This window comes from Microtus pennsylvanicus, chromosome 15, assembly GCF_037038515.1.
Source record: "Microtus pennsylvanicus isolate mMicPen1 chromosome 15, mMicPen1.hap1, whole genome shotgun sequence".
In the NCBI taxonomy this organism is placed as follows: domain Eukaryota; kingdom Metazoa; phylum Chordata; class Mammalia; order Rodentia; family Cricetidae; genus Microtus; species Microtus pennsylvanicus.
In genome coordinates this window covers 42,428,456-42,447,759 of record NC_134593.1, presented here as the reverse complement: position 1 = coordinate 42,447,759, position 19,304 = coordinate 42,428,456, and positions in this window count along the sequence as shown.

Here is a 19,304-nt window from a genome sequence, read left to right as displayed (position 1 = left end):
ATTTCTGAGTTCTTCTGTGTTGGACCAGTGTTTTGTTCCTGGTTTATTTAGTTCTTCTCTTGTTTGGTTGGTGTGGTCTCTTCTATATTGGGAGATATCCATTCAAGTTGAGGACTGGGACAGGGTGCAGAGGGGATGAATGGGGATAAGATGCAGAAAACCAAAACAGGGAGTCTTCTGGCAGGAAGCCTACCTGTATTTCTGGTGGCCAATGTGGCCTCTGATAGTTCAAAAGATCTCCACTTTACAAAGTTTGCTTTCTTTAAGAAGACACAAACCTGCATATCTGTAATGCTTTCATGTTTTCAGTACAGAGTAGTCACTTCTCTAATAAATTCAGTAGTTTCTGTTTTGTTACAGCACAGAATAATCTTTTTTTAAATTAGAAAGACAAACAAATCCTTTGGAACACTCTGAACTATTTGCAGAAATATAAACACACGCTCAAAATGCAATCTTAGGTGTTCCAACACTTTAGATTCTGTGTGTATTTGTCAGCTGTGTAATAGAATAATCATTGATTGAGTGCAATTTCAGCAGATCACACGATCATCTTCCTACACATTTTCTTGTGAACAAGGCAATATAAAATGGTTTTAGGTTGAATTATTCACTATTTAGCATCTCTTTGTGCTCACTGCACAGCAAAGTGAATTATACAGGTAGTGACTGTCAGCATTCTGTCAGAAAGGAACACTGAAAATATGACAAAGAAGAACATTGAGTAATCACACTCTAAGTGATGAAATCAATTCTTCCAGTTCTTAAAGCATGTAGAAATGACAAAACTGTCTGAACATACTTGTATACACTGAGACTATCACAGTGATAGTACTACTTGTGATTTTTAAATGATATAAAAATGATTAATTGGGCAATCCAGTATTAGTCTACACATTTAAAATTATTATCTGTTTACTAGTTGGTTTTATGTCCATTAGACATGAAATAGCGTCATCAGAGGAGTCTCAATTGAAAAAAAAAATGCCTCTATGAGATCCAGCTATGAAGCACTTTCTCAATTAGTGACCAGTGAGAAAGGATCAGCCCATGGAGGGTGGGGCTATCACTGGGCTGGCATTCCTGGGTTCTGTAAGAAAGAAGGCTTATCAGCCCCAGAGAGTAAGCCATTCAGCAGCAACCCTCCATGGCTTCTGCATCTTCTCCAAATCTAGGATTCTGCCCTGTTTCAGTTCCTGTCCTGACTTCCTTCAATGATGAACAGCGCTGTGGAAGTATAAGGTGAATAAACCCATTCCTCCCCATCTTGATTTTTTGGTCATTATATTTCATCACAATAATAGAAACCCTAATTAAGACTTCTATTTACATTACATGATAACTTGTAATATCTGTCAAGTCATACTCTTTTTGTTTATTCCTTTGGCAAATGTCATTCATTTATCTTTCTAGAAGTCCATGGTAGGCTTATCAAACAGTATCAATTATATTACACATATTAACCATGTTTTAGTGCAGTACAATTTTAAGGACATTGAATTTTAAACCAGTAGAATGAACTAGGTACGATGGTGGGTATATTTGAATGAACCATGATTTGTCCTCACTACAACAAACATCTATACAGCATTGGCATTGCACATGTTATGAAAATTAAATCAATAAATATGGTAGGATATGTATTTAGAGATGAATGAATTATACATATGCAACAATAGTCTTAAATGTACATATTTATGAGACTGGAGAAATGTTTCAGCAGTCAAAAGCACTGGTTGCTCTTCTAGAGGACCTGGATTCAATTCTTAGCATCCATATCGTGGCTCACAATCATCTGTAACTCCAGTCCTAAGAGATATGACACTCTCCCCCAGTACCTGAAGGCACCAGTAACATACATGTTGCACAGTTATGTTTTTCAGGAAAACCACCCATACTTAGAAATAAAAAAATTAAAATGTACATCTATACATAAATACAAATAGATATTTAACACGTTTTACTCATGTGTGTATTCAAATGGCTTGAAACATTATGCTCTCCTTAATTGTAATTATAATTATTGAACAATCTTTCTTATATCCATGGCTTAATGCTTTCTTAGTTTCAACTCAAATGAGCTTTCTGTTTACCAAAGTCAGTGAAGATGGAAAAATGCAATGCTGATGTACATTTGTACATAGAGCACATGTGAACAGCTATGATTACGCTTTTTCTACAAAATTTGAATTTTTTACAAATGGATATTTTTACATATATTTTCTTATTGTTCAAAGATTGTCCATATTCTAATAAGCAACTAATAATTAGACAAAAATACTATTTCCTCCTTTAGAAATCTTGATATGCCTGATAGTTTGAAATTATGCATCTCTATATTAGTAATTTAATAATTTCACACAATAAGTTTTGATCATATTTACCCCTCCATCTTCTAACTCTTCTTAAATATACTCCCTCTTCTGTTCAATAAAGCTTTATATATAGATTACTCCAATAAAGGCCAATCAAAGGCAATTTGTTTTGACCATATATTAATATGAATTTGATAGAAGAGAAAACAGGATATGCCCTTGAACCCATTGGCACAAGAAAGGCTTTTTTGAAAAGGACTCTACTAGCTCAGGAACTAAGACTAGCAATTAGTAAAATGGCTTCATATATTTAAAACTTTACTCAAGTGATGAGGAAGCCTACAAAATGGGAAGAAGTCTTCACTAGATAAACATTGGACAGAGAGTTAGAAAATATAAATAACTAAAATAAAACATAAATATCAAGAAAACAAGCAATTCAGTTAAGACTGGGACATGAAACCAAAGAAAAAGTTCTTAAAAGTTAAATCACAAGTCACTGAGAAATAAGTTAAAAAATTGTTAAACATTTTTAGCCAGCAGGGAAATAGAAATTTAAAGTACTTTGAGTTACATTTTACCCCAGTCAGAATGGCTAAGATCCAAAAAATTAATGACAAGAAATGCTGGTGTGAACTGAGAAACGGAGTACCTAACTCACTGCTGGTGGGAGTGCAAATTTGAACAGTCACTTTAGATATCAGAGAAGTCCCCAAATACTGAAAATAGATTCTCCACATGATCCGATTATACCATACTTACGCATATTCCAAATAATTCTATATGACTACGAAGAGTCTTGCTCATCATTGTTCACTGTGCTCTATTCACAGCAGCCAGAGATGGAAACGGCCTGTTCATCACTGATGAACAGATGATTAAATGTGGTAATGTCATGTTATTTAGTTACTAAGATAAATGAAATGAAAAAATTCTCAGGTAAGCAGATAAAGCTGAAAAAACCATCATGACTGAAGTCCAAAAGAACAAACGCAATTTTTTGCTCTTGTTTGTGATTGTGAGCTTTGACTTGGTACATTTATTTGTTTAATCTAAAATTATTTTATATTTTTAAATTAAAATATAATTATATCTCCCCCTTTCATTTTTTCACATCAACATATCTAATATATGCCCATTTCCTCTCAGATTCATGGCTTTTTTTCTCTTTTTATTGTTACACACACACAAACGCACACCCATAACACACAAGTTTGTAAAGACAAGCTGAGTCCTATTGGTGTTACTGGTATGTATATTTAAGATTTTATATAAATATATATATATGTATTTAAATACACATGATAGGTAAATTATCTATACTTTCTTTCAAATATAAAGGATACCTGTTTATGAATTTAAATATTAATATGTATGGACATAATTTTTATTCATGAAAATGTAATACTCCTGGGGAAAAGAAATGTTCCTAGATATATGATGTGCATATAATTAAAAATGTTTATTTGTACATTGTGTGAACTTATATTAATAACATTTGGCATTATAAGATTAATCAGAGCATACCTTTACATTGTATATCCATAAAGACTACTTCCAATAAAATAAGGACAAATTAGTTATGTCCTACATGATTTCAAAGTACTTGTTTTATATTTTAAGCATATAGGGACACTGAAATGCTTGATGGGGATAGTTGATTTTAAAAAGTAGTGTGGCTCCTTTTGATCTTTTAAGCACGGAATCAATTCCTTTACATTACATTGATGAAACAATGAATCACATTGATGTCATTAATCATATTGATGTCAGCCATGAAAGAAAATATAAATACTTTGCTCTCAGAGCTTCTTAGAATAAACTAATCATCAACTTGTTAGATCAATTTCATGTCAGATGATAATGACAAGACTTCTTCATTTATGTGATGTCTTATGCCATATTTAACTATTATAGCTATATATAATATTAGAAGTGCAAATAGTGGTAATAAATGGTTGAGTTAATTTATGTATTCAAATATTAAGAACAATCACCTTGCATATTATTTTTTATATATGTAAATTATTTATGCAAAATAAACTATTAACAGAAAGTTGTAATATAGACTTTATTTATAATGTTCTATAGGGGAATAAACTAAACAAAATTCCACTTATCTAAGCAGAAAATTTATAGTAGGTTGTACTATAACATCAATAACCATGATCATGAGAATTTAGGAAATTAATTACACTTCTTTTTCTCTCCTAATATAGGAAGCATATAGAAGAGCACAGCATTAATTTACCAGGGTAGTAGTTATCTGTTATAATGATACAATAACTTGACGTGTAAGCCCAGAGAATTTGACTTTTAATAAATAACATTAAATGATACTTATCTATCATAATTTCCTATTTAATAATTAAGAAATGCAAATGTCACTGGAAAAGAATATTTCATTTAGAAAACCTTAGTGCTCTAGGCTTGTTGGGTTAATTGTATATTTCAAAAGATGCTTCATGTTTATTAATTGACATAAAATATTTTGTGAGTATTCAAAAATTTTATGTTTAAGGAAGCATCTATAATTCTATCATTTTCAGGAAACTTTAACATGCTGCTATTTAATTTTCCAGTCTTTTACTAAGTATATGAATGTAGATAGATAATATCTTATTTCTTTACATTTTTGTAGTTAATATGCCATATTAAAAGTCAATCTGTTTCCAAATACCAACATAATTCTCTGTGAATATCAGACTTTAAATATAAACAGAAATACAAATGTCAGGATCCTTGCACTTTAAAAGCAGGTGGTGTTTATTGCCTCATGCTTTCAAATGTCTTTCTATCTTTATTCACAACAAGGTGGGTGGCACTGAAAGCTGCTATATATTTAACAGTACTCTTTAACGTTAAAGAGCTTATAATATGTATTTTTTGGTGACTAATCTCTAAGGTGATTCACTCTAGACAGCACGAAAACATCCAGTCTTTTCTTGAAGAGAGAAAGAAATATATATAGCTGCTAGCTTAATCAAGACATTATTGTTGGCAGGGAACTAAAAGCTAAAAACAGATTCTTGTTTGACTATCAAATAAGGTATTGGCAAGAGGACAATTTAACAAGCATGCAGCTGGATGGAACTGTAGGGACACCACCTTTGCAGCAATGTTCTCATATGCAATTTACTTCAATAATTTGATACAAGGCATTTAGATGAGGCAGAGACTCCTTAGTCCATTGAGAAAATGAGGGGACAATATTCATGTTTTACTATAGTTATATATCAAAATATTATGTGCTTAAGCTGGCATCACCTGATTGAAACAATTAACCATATTTTCACATCTCCTTTAGAAAAACTTTCTGACTTGCCCTAACTATCATTTTGAAATGGATATTCTCTATTTCTGAGAGTGCATACTTCTCTATGTTTAGCATATACTTTGGCCACAGATGCATATAGCCTACATTGTAATAATTTAAAATAATGCCAGACATTGTGAGATTTTATGGGAAACACTGTTCCCACGCAGCAAGTTTTGCCTTAGTCTTCATCATGGAACTTTGTTTTCTTGATTTTATGGGACCAAATAATAAGTATTTCATACTTAAGGAATATGCTGCATAATTACATACTTGAAAAAGATAATGTAGGTGAGATTTTATGGATGTACCTTCTGCTATTCCTAGGAGACACATCCGCATTGAAAATTCTTTGGTACTCTGGCTCCAACAGTCCTCTCTTCTGAAATGTTTCCTGAGCCAAAGATGCCAGACAATGCTTTGTGATGTATCCAATGGGACTGGGCTCTACAATTCTGCATTTTGATTTTGATTGGTTACAGTTTTCTGTAGTTGTTTATGTCTGCTGTAAAGTGAAGATTCCCTGCTGAGGTAGTGAGAACTCCATTTTATGTGTGGGTATTTGGAAAATGTTTTCAGATTGTTGCAAGGGATAATGATTGTTTAGTAAATTAGAGGTTGTAGAAGCTATGGCTTCATTAGCAAGGAGTACTTATTTAGGTCTCCAGTGCTAGGTATGGTTTTCTTCATCTTAAATCCGATTAGAAAGCTGCTTATTACTGCCAAGTTATGGGTGCCACTAGAGCACCAATAGGGTTATTGTGCCATGTTGTCATTGATGTGGTGCATAGTCATCATTTCAGGGGGAGAGGAGTTCAGAAATATTATAAGATCCAGAGGATGAAGAAATTTGCTGTGAGACTGTGTTTAATAGTAATATCAAAAGCTGCACTCACAGTCTCACAAAAATGTCCAAAAAAGGAGAAGGAAATATATATGCTAAAGTGGACAGCGGGAGGTCTGCAAGGTCTCAACCCTACACAAGGAACTATAGGGAACTAAGGAATGCTTAGAGGGGAAGAAATGATCTTTCCCAGTGTGATGATTTGAATAGATGTGGCCCCTATAAACACATGTGTTCGAATGCTTGGCCTATAGGGCATTGCAGCAGTGGGAGGTGTGGCCTTGTTGGAGTGGGTGTGGCCATGTTGGAACAAGTGTATCACTGTGGGCTAGGCATCGAGGTCTCATACGCTCAAGCTATGACCAGTGTGGGACATAGTTCACTTCCTGTTGCATATGGATCAAGATGTAGAACACATAGCTGCCTCACCAGCACCATGTCTGCCTGCAAGCTGCCTTGCTAGCCACCATAACAACAATGGACTAAACCTCTGAAAATTTAAACCAGACCCAAATAATTGTTTTCCTTTATAAGAGTTGCTCCAGGCCCAGTGACTCTTCACTGCAATAGAAACACTAAGACGCTCAGGGAAAAATAAATCAGTCGGTTTTCCAATACTAAATTGTTGGCACTGAAAACCTATATACAGGTAAAATTATACAGAGTAAGCATGGAATATAAAGGAATGTGTGGGGTGTGTGTGGGGGGGGTATGTGCATGTGTATGTGGGTATGTACAAATGTATGAATATTGCTTCCCTTTTATTTAAAGGACTTAAAAGTTATATTACTTAAAACTTGCTAGAGAAAATTTAGATAGTGGATGCACTGTCTTCTAACCTGCCTGAACTTTGCATTCTTCTAAGAATGTATGACAGTAGGTGTGAGGGAGAAAGTCAGTGATACCTTAAGTTCCTATCTTTCTTTTCATTCCAGTATTTCATAAGCTTTTGTAATTATTGGCTTATTTATTTAATGAGGCCCTATTTTCTTTTTCATTTATTTATTCATTTATATTATGTGTGTGGTTTTATGTGTTTGGTTGTACATATCTCAATGATAATGACATGCAAAATTATTGAAATGTGAATATATTTATAAAATCTTGAAATGAATTTTTTTTAGAAAATAGACTTTAGGCTTTACTTTGAAGAAAAAGTTAAGTCTTCAAGTCAGATGAGAGTATTTTCTAAAAGATTTATTTATTTATTATGGATACAGTGTTCTATCTGCATGGATGCCACCAGACCAGAGCCACTATGTGGTTGCTGGGAATTGAACTCAGGACCTCTGGGAGAGCAGGCAGTGCTCTTAACCTCTGAGCCATCTCTCCAGCCACAGATGAGAGTTTTCATTAATTAATTTGTCCTTAAGATGTATAAAACTCTTAATTTCTGAAAGTTAATTCATACTAATTTTTTTCCAAAAATATATTTTTATTACCCATCTGTTAAGACTTACTGTTTGATTTTGTGTGCTAATTAGATAATAAATGTGGAAAATAACATACTCATCAATATAACTTACATTGACTCCATTGGTAGCTTGGTCTGCACTCGATAAATCATTAACTGTTGATAACTGGAAACAAAGAAACACGAAATTTTAGACAAAAAAAAAAAAAACATAGAAAAACTCTCAACGACATGTAAATACATAGTATTTTCCAAGGTAGATTCACTGGTATTGGACTGACTTGTTTGATTCATTTTCCATGAGGTGTTTCAGATTATCTAGGTAATTGTCAAACTAGCGACAAACATACTTGAAGTTGCCTGAGAAGTCATATGGAAGAAAATGGGCGATAGGATGTTATAACACACCACATGTAAATTTCTTTCTTATAATCAATTAGCCATAAATTACTTTAATCTAGAGCAATAACTTGCTTGTTAGTATCAAGTATACCTTCATTTTATATTTCTGAAGTTTGATGAAAAGCTGTGATCTATTATTTTAAGGCAATTAAATTTTTGAGGGTTACATAATAACCTTTTAATGAAGCAGATGATAGAACTGTGTGTCATGAGTATGCCATTACCCAAAGTGTAACTGAATGCTGCTGTCTAGGATGTCAGGTTAAGGTCATGTTAAGGATAGCATGCATATGACTGTCTCAAGAGTTTTGTTTGCATCTTGGATAACAGTAAACATGTGTGATTGTCAATGTGTGACTGAAATGATACTATAAAGGAAAGAAAATGGAAAATCTTTGAATCAAAAAGATCCCAGTACTCTTTTGGAAATACACACGCAAGAAAAATAGAGTGAATCAGTGTGTACATGAGAACAATTTTGTCAGTGAAACACACACCACTGCATGTTGGTTCTAAAATTATGTGATCAAATAGTTTCCATCCATGTCTAATGAATTGAGCTTGATTCTGTTTCCTGTGAGGGTCAGCTAAAGTTTGATGTTTCCTTTAATTTCCACACTATAATATAAGTGAAAATAAATCAATATATTGAAGGTTTGATTTTTGTTTGCTTGATTGCTTGTTTTTTTTCTGTTGTTGTTCTTTAACCCTAAGTATTGTCAATCTAGGACCATTTCTTTTCAGAGAAGGATATATTCTGACATGACCTTATAAAGAGTCTCATATGACAAGGCAATAAGACAGCTGGTTCAAAAACAATGAGCTGGTTCAAAAACAGTTGACATTAACATGGACCCTGACTTCAGCAGGACCACCAACTCCACGATGACCCCCAGCAGCACCATGTGCCACAGACATCGACATGGCCTCGGGAGGCAGTACAGGCCACCAACATCAACGTGGCCCCACATGACTGTGTGGCCCATAGGACACCAAAATGGATTAAGGGGCTGCACAGACTGTGGGCATTTACATAGACTTCAGTGGTAATATGTGTGGGTTAGAGACATAAACACAACATCAGGCTGCAGCAGGACCACGGAACCCATCACGGCATTTAGCTACAGCATAAATTGTTGATAATGATATGGCCTCAGGTTACAGCACAGGTAACTTACATCAACATGACTCAAGACAGCAAGTCTGTTGCCAGTGTTGCCACAGAAGGCTAGAAGGATGCCTCTGAATTGTGTCATAGCCTGAGGCACTCTTGATGTCTGTGGTCTTGACCTGCCACCAGAATCCACACGTTCATGTGAGTAGCCCGTGCAGCCACCTGAAGCCACGATGATTTTTTTGGGCCTTGCTGCCACTAAGAGGAATGTTGAAATTTGTGGTACTGCCTCAGCTCGTACTGTGTTGATGTCTGCGGCTTGGTTACCAACAGAGATCAGAGGAATATCCCTGGTTTGTGCTGCTACCAAAAGCCATATTGATGTCCATGGGAAGTGCTGCAATCAGGAACCGAGTTAATGTCCATGGCTCATGCTGCTCCAAAGGCCTTGCTGGTGTCCCTAGCCTGTGCTGCTGCTGCTGCTGAAGGCCATGAGGATATCTGGGTTCCATGTTGTGGACAGGGCCATATTGATGTCTGTGATATGAACTGTTATTGAAGACAGTGTTAAGGTCTGTGGCTCATGCTGCCTATTGAGGCCATGAGAAAGTCTGTGGTCTTAGCTTCTGAAAAAGGCCATATTTGATATCATTTGCTTCGGTATTACCACCAAAGGCCATGTGAATATCAGTGATCTGTGCTTTTCCCTGAAAGCATGTTGGTATCCACGGGCCAGACTGCTACCAGGGACCACATTGGTATTCACTGCCCCTGAACCAGAGGCTGTGGTCTGTGCTGCCACTGGAGGACATGCTGAAGTCTGTGGCATGTGCTAATGATGGAGACAATGTAGATGTTAGGAGAAGCCATATCCAAGATCCGTGCTCGCACTGACTGTAAATGGCAAGGAAATTACTTTTTCAGTGGTATCAATGACTAAAGCCTCACAATTACGAGTCACAGAAGGATTCTTTGACAACCTTTACCCCTATCCACCCCCACCCACCTGCAACAAAAAGTAACAACCTAGCAGGAAGCAAAGTGAACTCTTAATAATTCTGATAAGGATTCTAATGTGTAGCTCTCCACAATGGATGGCCTCTGGCAGGTATGTGGTTAGCAAAGGACTTAGATTTCAAGGGGTTAGAGACTGGGCGGCGGGGGGTGGGGGTGGTTGACTACGCTTCAGTGACTATGTATATAACAATATTAGGACTTGTGGGATTTTGCTTTCTGTTTTCTCTCTTCTTTCTTTCTTCCTGGAAGTAGGGAGGTTACAAGGGTTGGGGACAGACAAAAGAGAATTGGGAAATAAGAATGATCAGGGTACATTCTGGGAAAACTTCTAAATAATCAACAAAAATAGCATATTTAAGAACCTGGAGAAAAAATCAACCAGATAGTCCTCCACTTGATTTCTGACTTTCAGTTTTTATATGAAAGAGTAACTCTTTTTCTCTATGCCAATGGTGTAGCCCTCTCCCAACATCAAAGAAGCTTCTGTTTGCAACAGACCAAAGCTATTACAGAAAAAGACAACTTATCATAAGATAAAGATCAGCTGACATGGAAAATCCAAACCAACAGATAAATCAACAACACATTGTAAAACATCATGGAAGTAGGGGCAAAATAATTGTAAGAGCCAGAGGACCAAAGGTCTGTGTCATATTGTGTCTCCTGGAAAGGACAGGGAAAGCAGAGAAGCAACTATTAGGACACATTAACAACACAGCTGCTACAATCATATAGATAATCTTATGTAGAAGAGGGAAATCTCTAGGGGTCTCATTCCAAGACAAAGAACTATAGATAACTAATGACTGTTGAGAGAGGAAGAGTTAGTTTCAGCCAGTGGGTAGACCCATAGATGGTTATCTAATACAAATTTTTAACCTTGAAAACGTACACACAAAAGCAACACTATAAAATTTATATTTATATATGCATATGTTTTCATATAAATAAATATATATGGAACAAGAGTAATCAAATAAATAACAGTCATTAATTGGATTGGGGTACAAGAAGTAGAAGAAATAAGAGAATCAAATCAGTAGGGAGTGGAAAGGGGAGACAAAAGTAATGAATAAAAATTTTAAAAATGATTATAGAGAATAATAATTCTAGTAACCTAGTTTGGGGAAAAATTAGTGGTGATGATATAACAAGGTTTAACCACAACAAAATGCTGTTATGGTCCCCTTAAATTCATCTACCCTTATGCTGATCTAGTAGACAATGAATATAGCATTGATCACAGCTCACCAACTGCTAACTCTTGAATACCTTGGACAAATGAACTCAGAAAATACATGCTTAACATTCTGAGAAACATTTGGAATGCACAGCAAAAATTCATTTTAAATACTTCAATGTAAAAATATTGATATACTAACTTGTCCAACACTATTCAGTGATAGGTGAAACAACTTGTTGATTCAGGCATTGCAGGCTTCACAATATTCATTTTTTAAACACTATATTACAGTTGTTATGAATGACTTAGTAGTATCACCCAAAGAATGTCATATCTTTTTATCATCTATCTGCAAAAGACTCATTAGTCTAACAATGTTCTCAGCACTTTTGTTTCCTGAAAAAAGACTATTGCATCCTAAGTGCATAGCTGGCTCAATTTCAGAAATGTAAGAGTGGAAAGATGAGGAGAAAAATCACAGAGGACAAGGGCCCTGTCTGGACAACAAAATTCCAGAGAAGCCTAGGCCTGAGTGACTTCAGAAGAAGTAAAATAACATATAAACGGGGTCAATTTAAAAATGTACCCTCTAGGAGAACATGAGCGAGGAAGTCAGGACCACAAGGAGTGCACCCAGCCACTGAGACAGTGGGGCTGATCTAATGGGAGCCCACGAAGGCCAGCTGAACTGGGACTGATGGAGCATGTGATCAAACCAGACTTTCTGAACGTGGCTGACAATGAGTGCTGACTGAGAAGCCAAGGACAATGACACTGGGTTTTGATCCTACTGCATGTACTGGCTTTGTGGGAGCCTAATCTGTTAGGATGTTCACCTTACTAGACCTGGATGGAGTGGGGAGGACCTTGGACTTCCCACAGGGCAGGGAATCCTGGCTGCTCTTTGGACTGGAGAGGGAGGGGTATGGGTAGTTGGAGGGTGGGGGAGGCAAATGGGAGGAGGGGAGGAGATGGAACTTTTTAATAATAATAATAAATAAATAAACAAATAAATAAATAAAAATGTACCCTCTCTGGTGGAAGGGATCAAGTAATGTGTATTTGAAAGATCTCACATGACTTTCTCTACAAAGTTAGCTTATGTCATTGTTTCTCCCAGAAACACAAACGATATTGTATATCTAGTCATACATTTGCAGTGATTGGTTTCGTTTATAATATATATTTAGAAAAGTATAGTGAAGCAATAATTCAGTGGAATATTTTGTATTGTCTACTTACCAGAGAGGGGAAAAGTAAATAAACCATGTTTTCTCAGTCTAGAAGAAATGAAGAATGAAAACCCTTTTTCAAATATATAATTGGCCTAGTAATGCCATCTTAAGTAGTAGTTATGTCTTTAATTCGAAGGCATGAGAATGAACTTGATTATAAACCCTTTTTCAGCTTTGTCCTGTCTTACATAAAAATTTTTAGAAATGAATATCTTTTAATATAATTGAAAATAAGATTGAAGTCATTAGAAGTAGTTCATTATTCATTAACTTGTAAACATAGTTTTATATAGTTAATAATTATTGTATACTTATCTAACACTTGCAACACAAAACTGAATTTGTATGTATTATACAAGTATTTATTAGCTATTCAGAGACTTTAATGAGTCATTTTAAGTTGCAAAAAATAAACTAGAATCATGATTGCTATTGTTCCAAGGATGGTAGCACTATTATTGCCATCATGAATAATAATGAATCATAGAGCACTGCCCATGTTTCTATCTCAAAATGAGAACTTGTAACCATGTGTAATCACCAAGATGCAGTGTAGACCTCTTCAAAAACAACTTTAGAAGTAGCTGTCAGGAAGATTCAATTGTGGTTTGTGTGATTGGCACTATTCTTAAAATACAAGCCACAATCTTTGTATAACACTGGTGACAGGCTGCCCTGAACTGAATCCACAGACACTGATGGTCAGTTCCAGTTCCAGTTAAATTGTATAGACATGGATATAAAAAATGTTAGGTCACTGTAGCTGACACACAGAATAAAAACTAATTCTCCAGGGACATATTTTCAATTGACAGTGGCATACAATAATAGAAAAACAATTCTGGGCAAAATGACTAGAAGCAACACAGAAGATAAAAATAAAATTACATTTGATTAGGAGGAATTAGAGGCTTATTTTCCTACATGTTTGAAGCTTGGAATGTACTTTTAAAGTTAGGGGTATTTTAAGATTTGTGTCTACCTAGTTTAGAACTATTTGCGTAGATGATTCAGCAATCAGGACTTAATAGCATAGTGGAGATAATCAGCATTTGTGTTCAACATATGCATTAGGATTGTGCATTTTCAAAATACAATGAGTATAGTTGGTAAGATTAAATGCGAATGGTCAAAAGATTGGATTAGAATTTAAATGTTTCTTACCACAAAGATTTAATACATATTTGTGGTAATAGTTAAACTAATTAACCTAATTTTACCATTCCACAAATAAACATGTTAAATCATTACACTTTTCCTCATGAATAAAAATTAAAGTAAAATAAACCTTATAAAATATGTAGCACATAAGGTATGTGGTTTGTAAGAACCATACATTATAAAATGATTAGAACAAATAACTTTTTAAGACATTGTATATAATGTGTGCCAGCATATAAATGGTTGCAGATTTTCTTCACACAATCATTGTCGGTGAAACCAAGACCATATGTCTAACTAAAAAAATTTGATCCTTAGATCTGACAAAGAATATTGGTGTTGTAGCTGTTTATAAAAGTCAATGTGTAGAAAGTAATATTAATAAGTCTAGAATACAGTGACTCCTGAATATTTCTTGGTTTTGACAAGGAGGCACAATTATTTAAACAAAGGGCATAAAACACGAGCTTAAAATTTGGGAGGACTGTAGCCTATGGGAAAACTGTCTCTCCAGAAACAGTGAGCTGTTGCATCGATGCCTAGTTGTAAACACACTTCTGCCTGTAAGAGTTTAGAAAGGTAATCTATCTAGACCCTAAAAATTTGCTCGAGAAATTGGTGATAATACTTATAGCAATAGCCTTCTGGCTCAATGTTGGATGAAAGTTTTAATGGACTGCTTTGTTTTCAAGTTGAGTTAGAGATGACTTACGACTATAGCCCTGGGAAGTTTTGTAGCTTTAGCGTCTATGCCATTGATAAGTTAGCAAGGTATATCTCACTCACATTGCAAATTTTGCAGGGAGGTAATTACACTCAGCTTGAATCAGGTGTATCCTTTGACCAAATCTACAAAAATCACAAGGCAGTGCCACCAGATGAGAACACATCTGCCAAAGTGCCATAAAGATGACTAGAAGATCAGTTTTACCCTTCCTAAATTATGGTCTTCTCTATCCACTCCATATGTAGAGTCTTGTGTCAGTTGACGGCATCAAAAAAGATAAAATATTTTATTAATGTACCACTTTGTACTGTTACTGCAAAAAGGAAACGGAAAAAAAATATACCATGACAACAGACCTCAAAAGGGAGGGCTATGCTTTCTAATGTATCTTTCTACCTTGTCTTCTTCCATCAAAATTCAGCTCCAGATAAAACGAGACATTCCAAATAAGTTCATGCTCAGACATCTCAAATTAGGTATCCGATCAGATCATTGACTTCTTCTCTCTCAATGTATTGGGCCTTTCTCTTTAGTTACTAAACATCCTGCTTTTCTTCTCTGTGCTTCTGTCAAACGTTAGACTAAAAGAAACTTATGGATGAAAGGGGTTTATTTGCCTTTTACATCTCAATCACATCTTATTGAGGGATGTCTGGGCAGAAACTCTTGCATAGCAGAATTATAAACCTTGGGGAATGCTTATTGCTTGCTTACTTCAAGACTCACCTTCATCTACATTTCCTGTATATCCTAGGTACTTCTGCCCAAGGATAACATTCCCAATTAGGGATGGGCTCTCCTCCATCAATTTCTATTCAAGACAATGCTCCACGGACATGGCCATAGGCCAATCTGATGGAGGCAATTCCTCAACTGATATTTCCTTTTTCTCTTGCATGTCTGGTTGCCAAACATGAGCCATTACAGGTCTACACTTTGTCAACTTTTTTTTTTTTAAATTTTTTTATTGATAAAAGGAGGATAAAGAAAAGAAAAAAAAACAAATTTCCACCTCCTCCCACCAGCCTCCCATTTCCCTCCCCCTCCTCCCACTCTTCTCTCCCTCCTCCCACTCTTCTCCCCCTCCTCCCACCCCTCTCCCCTTCCCCCCACTCCTCTCCCCCTCCCTTTCCAGTCCAAAGAGCTGTCAGGGTTCCCTGCCCTGTGGTAAGTCCTAGGTCCTCCCCCCTCCATCCATATCTAGGAAGGTGAACATCCAGACTGGCTAGGCTCCCACCAAGCCAGCACATTGCATAGGATCAAAACCGCGTGCAAATGTTACTTTGTTTTTTTTGTGTGTGTTTTTTCTCTGTAATTAAGCCATTATATTTCTTTTTTTTTTAATTCATTTATTTATTAGAGATTTCTGTCGCTTCCCCCCCACCGCCTCCCATTTCCCTCCCCCTCCCCCAATCAAGTCCCCCTCCCTCCTCAGCCCGAAGAGCAATCAGGGTTCCCTGACCTGTGGGAAGCCCAAGGACCGCCCACCTCTATCCAGGTCTCCTAAGGTGAGCATCCAAACTGCCTAGGCTCCCCCAAAGCCAGTACGTGCAGTAGGATCAAAAACCCACTGCGATTGTTCTTGAGTTCTCAGTATTCCTCATTGTCCGCTATGTTCAACTAGTTCAGATTTATCCCATGCTTTTTCAGACCCAGGCCAGCTGGCCTTGGTGAGTTCCCGATAGAACATCCCCATTGTCTGACAAAGGTCTGATCTCCAAAATATATAAAGAAATCAAGAAACTAGACCATAAAAGGCTAATCAACCCAATTATAAAATGGGGAACTGAGCTGAACAGAGAATTCTCAACAGAAGAACTCCAAATGGCCAAAAGACACTTAAGGTCATGCTCAACTTCCCTAGCGATCAGGGAAATGCAAATCAAGACAACTTTAAGATACCATCTTACACCTGTCAGAATGGCTAAAATAAAAAACACCAATGATAGCCTTTGCTGGAGAGGTTGTGGAGAAAGGGGTACACTCACCCATTGCTGGTGGGAATGCAAACTTGTGCAACCACTCTGGAAAGCAGTGTTTCGGTTTCTCAGGAAATTTGGGATCAACCTACCCCTGGATCCAGCAAATGTTACTTTGAAGCATATATTTTTCTTTGTCTTTCACATCTCATGATACTATCATAACAAAAAAATGCAGTGAAACTTTAAAAGTACTGCAGCCTTTACAAATCCCATAACTTAAAAGAAAATTATGTTTAAAATATAAAGATGCTTCTTAACTAACCATAGGCTCCTGCAAAATCCAAAATGAGTGATGATATTTTTTTTCTTAAGAGGTAAAAATAAGAACACAGCTATGATTAGATCAAAACAAAATAAAAACACAATGTTAGTAGCTCGGTGTTCAATGTCTGGAGCTCACTCATGATCTTCTTGTCTCCAATGGGCTATGGCAGATCCTCTTCTGTTCTGCTGTCTGCTGCATACATAGCTTGTCTTGTAGGACAATACTAGCTCCATTCTATGCCTGCCACACTTCTTTATATTTGTCCCACATGGCTGGCATGCTCAATATTTTGTGGTTCAGAAGGTGACCTAGGTTGTATCTTTACCAGTAAACCCTCCTGTCATGTCTGCAGGAACTCCAAACCTGTCACAAGATGCAAAGCCGCAGCTTTCCTCCTCAGACCCTTCAATCCTCAGTTCTTATGTCTCTAAACAAATACCTTGTGGGACACTCTTACACACTGCCATGTTCAGATGATATCTTGAAACGCATCCTGATCTCCCCTGGATCACAACTTCTGTGTGTTTCTCTATTTTCCTTGACGAAATACTCTCCAGGAGACTCTTGCCTCAGTTATGGTGGTTTATTATTAATCACAGCTGGTTTATCAGCTCCAGTTAACCAGCATCCACTGTCCTACTAAAGCAAAAATTTCACTTCCACATATTCTTATTTGAGTTATTCACAAGTATACCCCTAAAAGTCATTGTTTCCCTCTGAGATTTCACAATCTAGGCTTCCATTGTCGAAATTTCTTTAAACATACTTGTCTCCCAATCTTCCCCAAGACAATTCCATTAAGGTTTGAATAGTTAACTATTTTTTTCCTTCCCAGTGCTCAAAAAAGATTCTACAATTATCCCCCAAAACAGCATGGTCAGGTCTGTCAAAGAAATATCACATTCTCTAAAACTACATTATTTCCTGTGATAACCAAAGACAACATAATGAAGAAATTGTGCCTTTAACTTTTATGACCAGTTCACCTTCCATTACTGAGGATTCAGGGCAAGAATTCAATCAGGAACATAGACAGCAACCTGAAAACAATGTCTTTTACTGGCTTGGTGCAGTAAAAGACATGGGCTTGGTCCTATAGAGTCCAGGCACACTTTCCTAGAGAAGGCTCTTCCCATCATATTCCGGTAACTGCTTCAGTTAGCAATCAATATAATGATTCCACAGACTTACCTACCAACGAATCTGATGGAAAATCTTCCACCACATCTAAGTTTTTTCTTCCTTTGTGTCAAGTTGACAACTAAGATTAGCAATCCCTATGGCCAGCTCAATACCAGGTAGTTTTCAATCAGGAAAGACTTAAAGAGTAGTACAATTTTCACTTAATGAGACCATGGATTACTAAAGCATGAGGACTCATAGACCAATAAGACGTTATTAATATAAAATAGAGTGTTTAGCAGATAAAAAAAACCAATTTTATAAAATGTGATCTCACAAGTAACCTCAATGAAACAATGTACAGTTGTGATATGGTACCAATAGAAAAAAAACCCTTTCTTCACACATGTAGAAATCTGGAGTATTGTATAAGATTGTTTTGGCTATCCTGGGTTTTTTGTTTTTCCATATAAAGTTGATTATTGTCTTCTCCAGATCTGAGAAGAATTTTGATGGGGATTGCATTGAATCTATAGATTGCTTTTGGTAAAATTGCCATTTTTACTATGTTGATCCTCCCAATCCAGGAGCAAGGGAGATCCTTCCATTTTCTGGTGTCCTCTTCAAATTTTGCATACAAATGGATGGAAATAGAAAACACTATCCTGAGTGAGGTAAGCCAGACCCAAAAAGAGGAACATGGGATGTACTCACTCATATTTCGTTTCTAGCCATAAATAAAGGACATTGAGCTTATAATTCGCTATCCTAGAGAAGCTAAATAAGAAGGTGAATCCAAAGACAAACATATAGGCACCCTCCTGAATATTAACCTTCATCAGGCGATGAAAGGAGACAGAGACAGAGACCCACATTGGAGCACCGGACTACAACCCCAAGGTCCAAATCAGGAGCAGAAGGAGAGAGAGCAAGAGCAAGGAACTCAGGACTGCAAGGGGTGCACCCACACACTGAGACAATGGGGATGTTCTATTGGGAACTCACCAAGGCCAGCTGGCCTGGGGCTGAAAAATCCTGGGATAAAACCGGACTCTCTGAATATAGCGGACAATGAGGACTACTGAGAACTCAAGAACAATGGCAATGGGTTTCTGATCCTACTGCACGTACTGGCTTTGTGGGAGCCTAGGCAGTTTGGATGCTCAACTTACTAGACCTGGATGGAGGTGGGGGTTCCTTGGGCTTC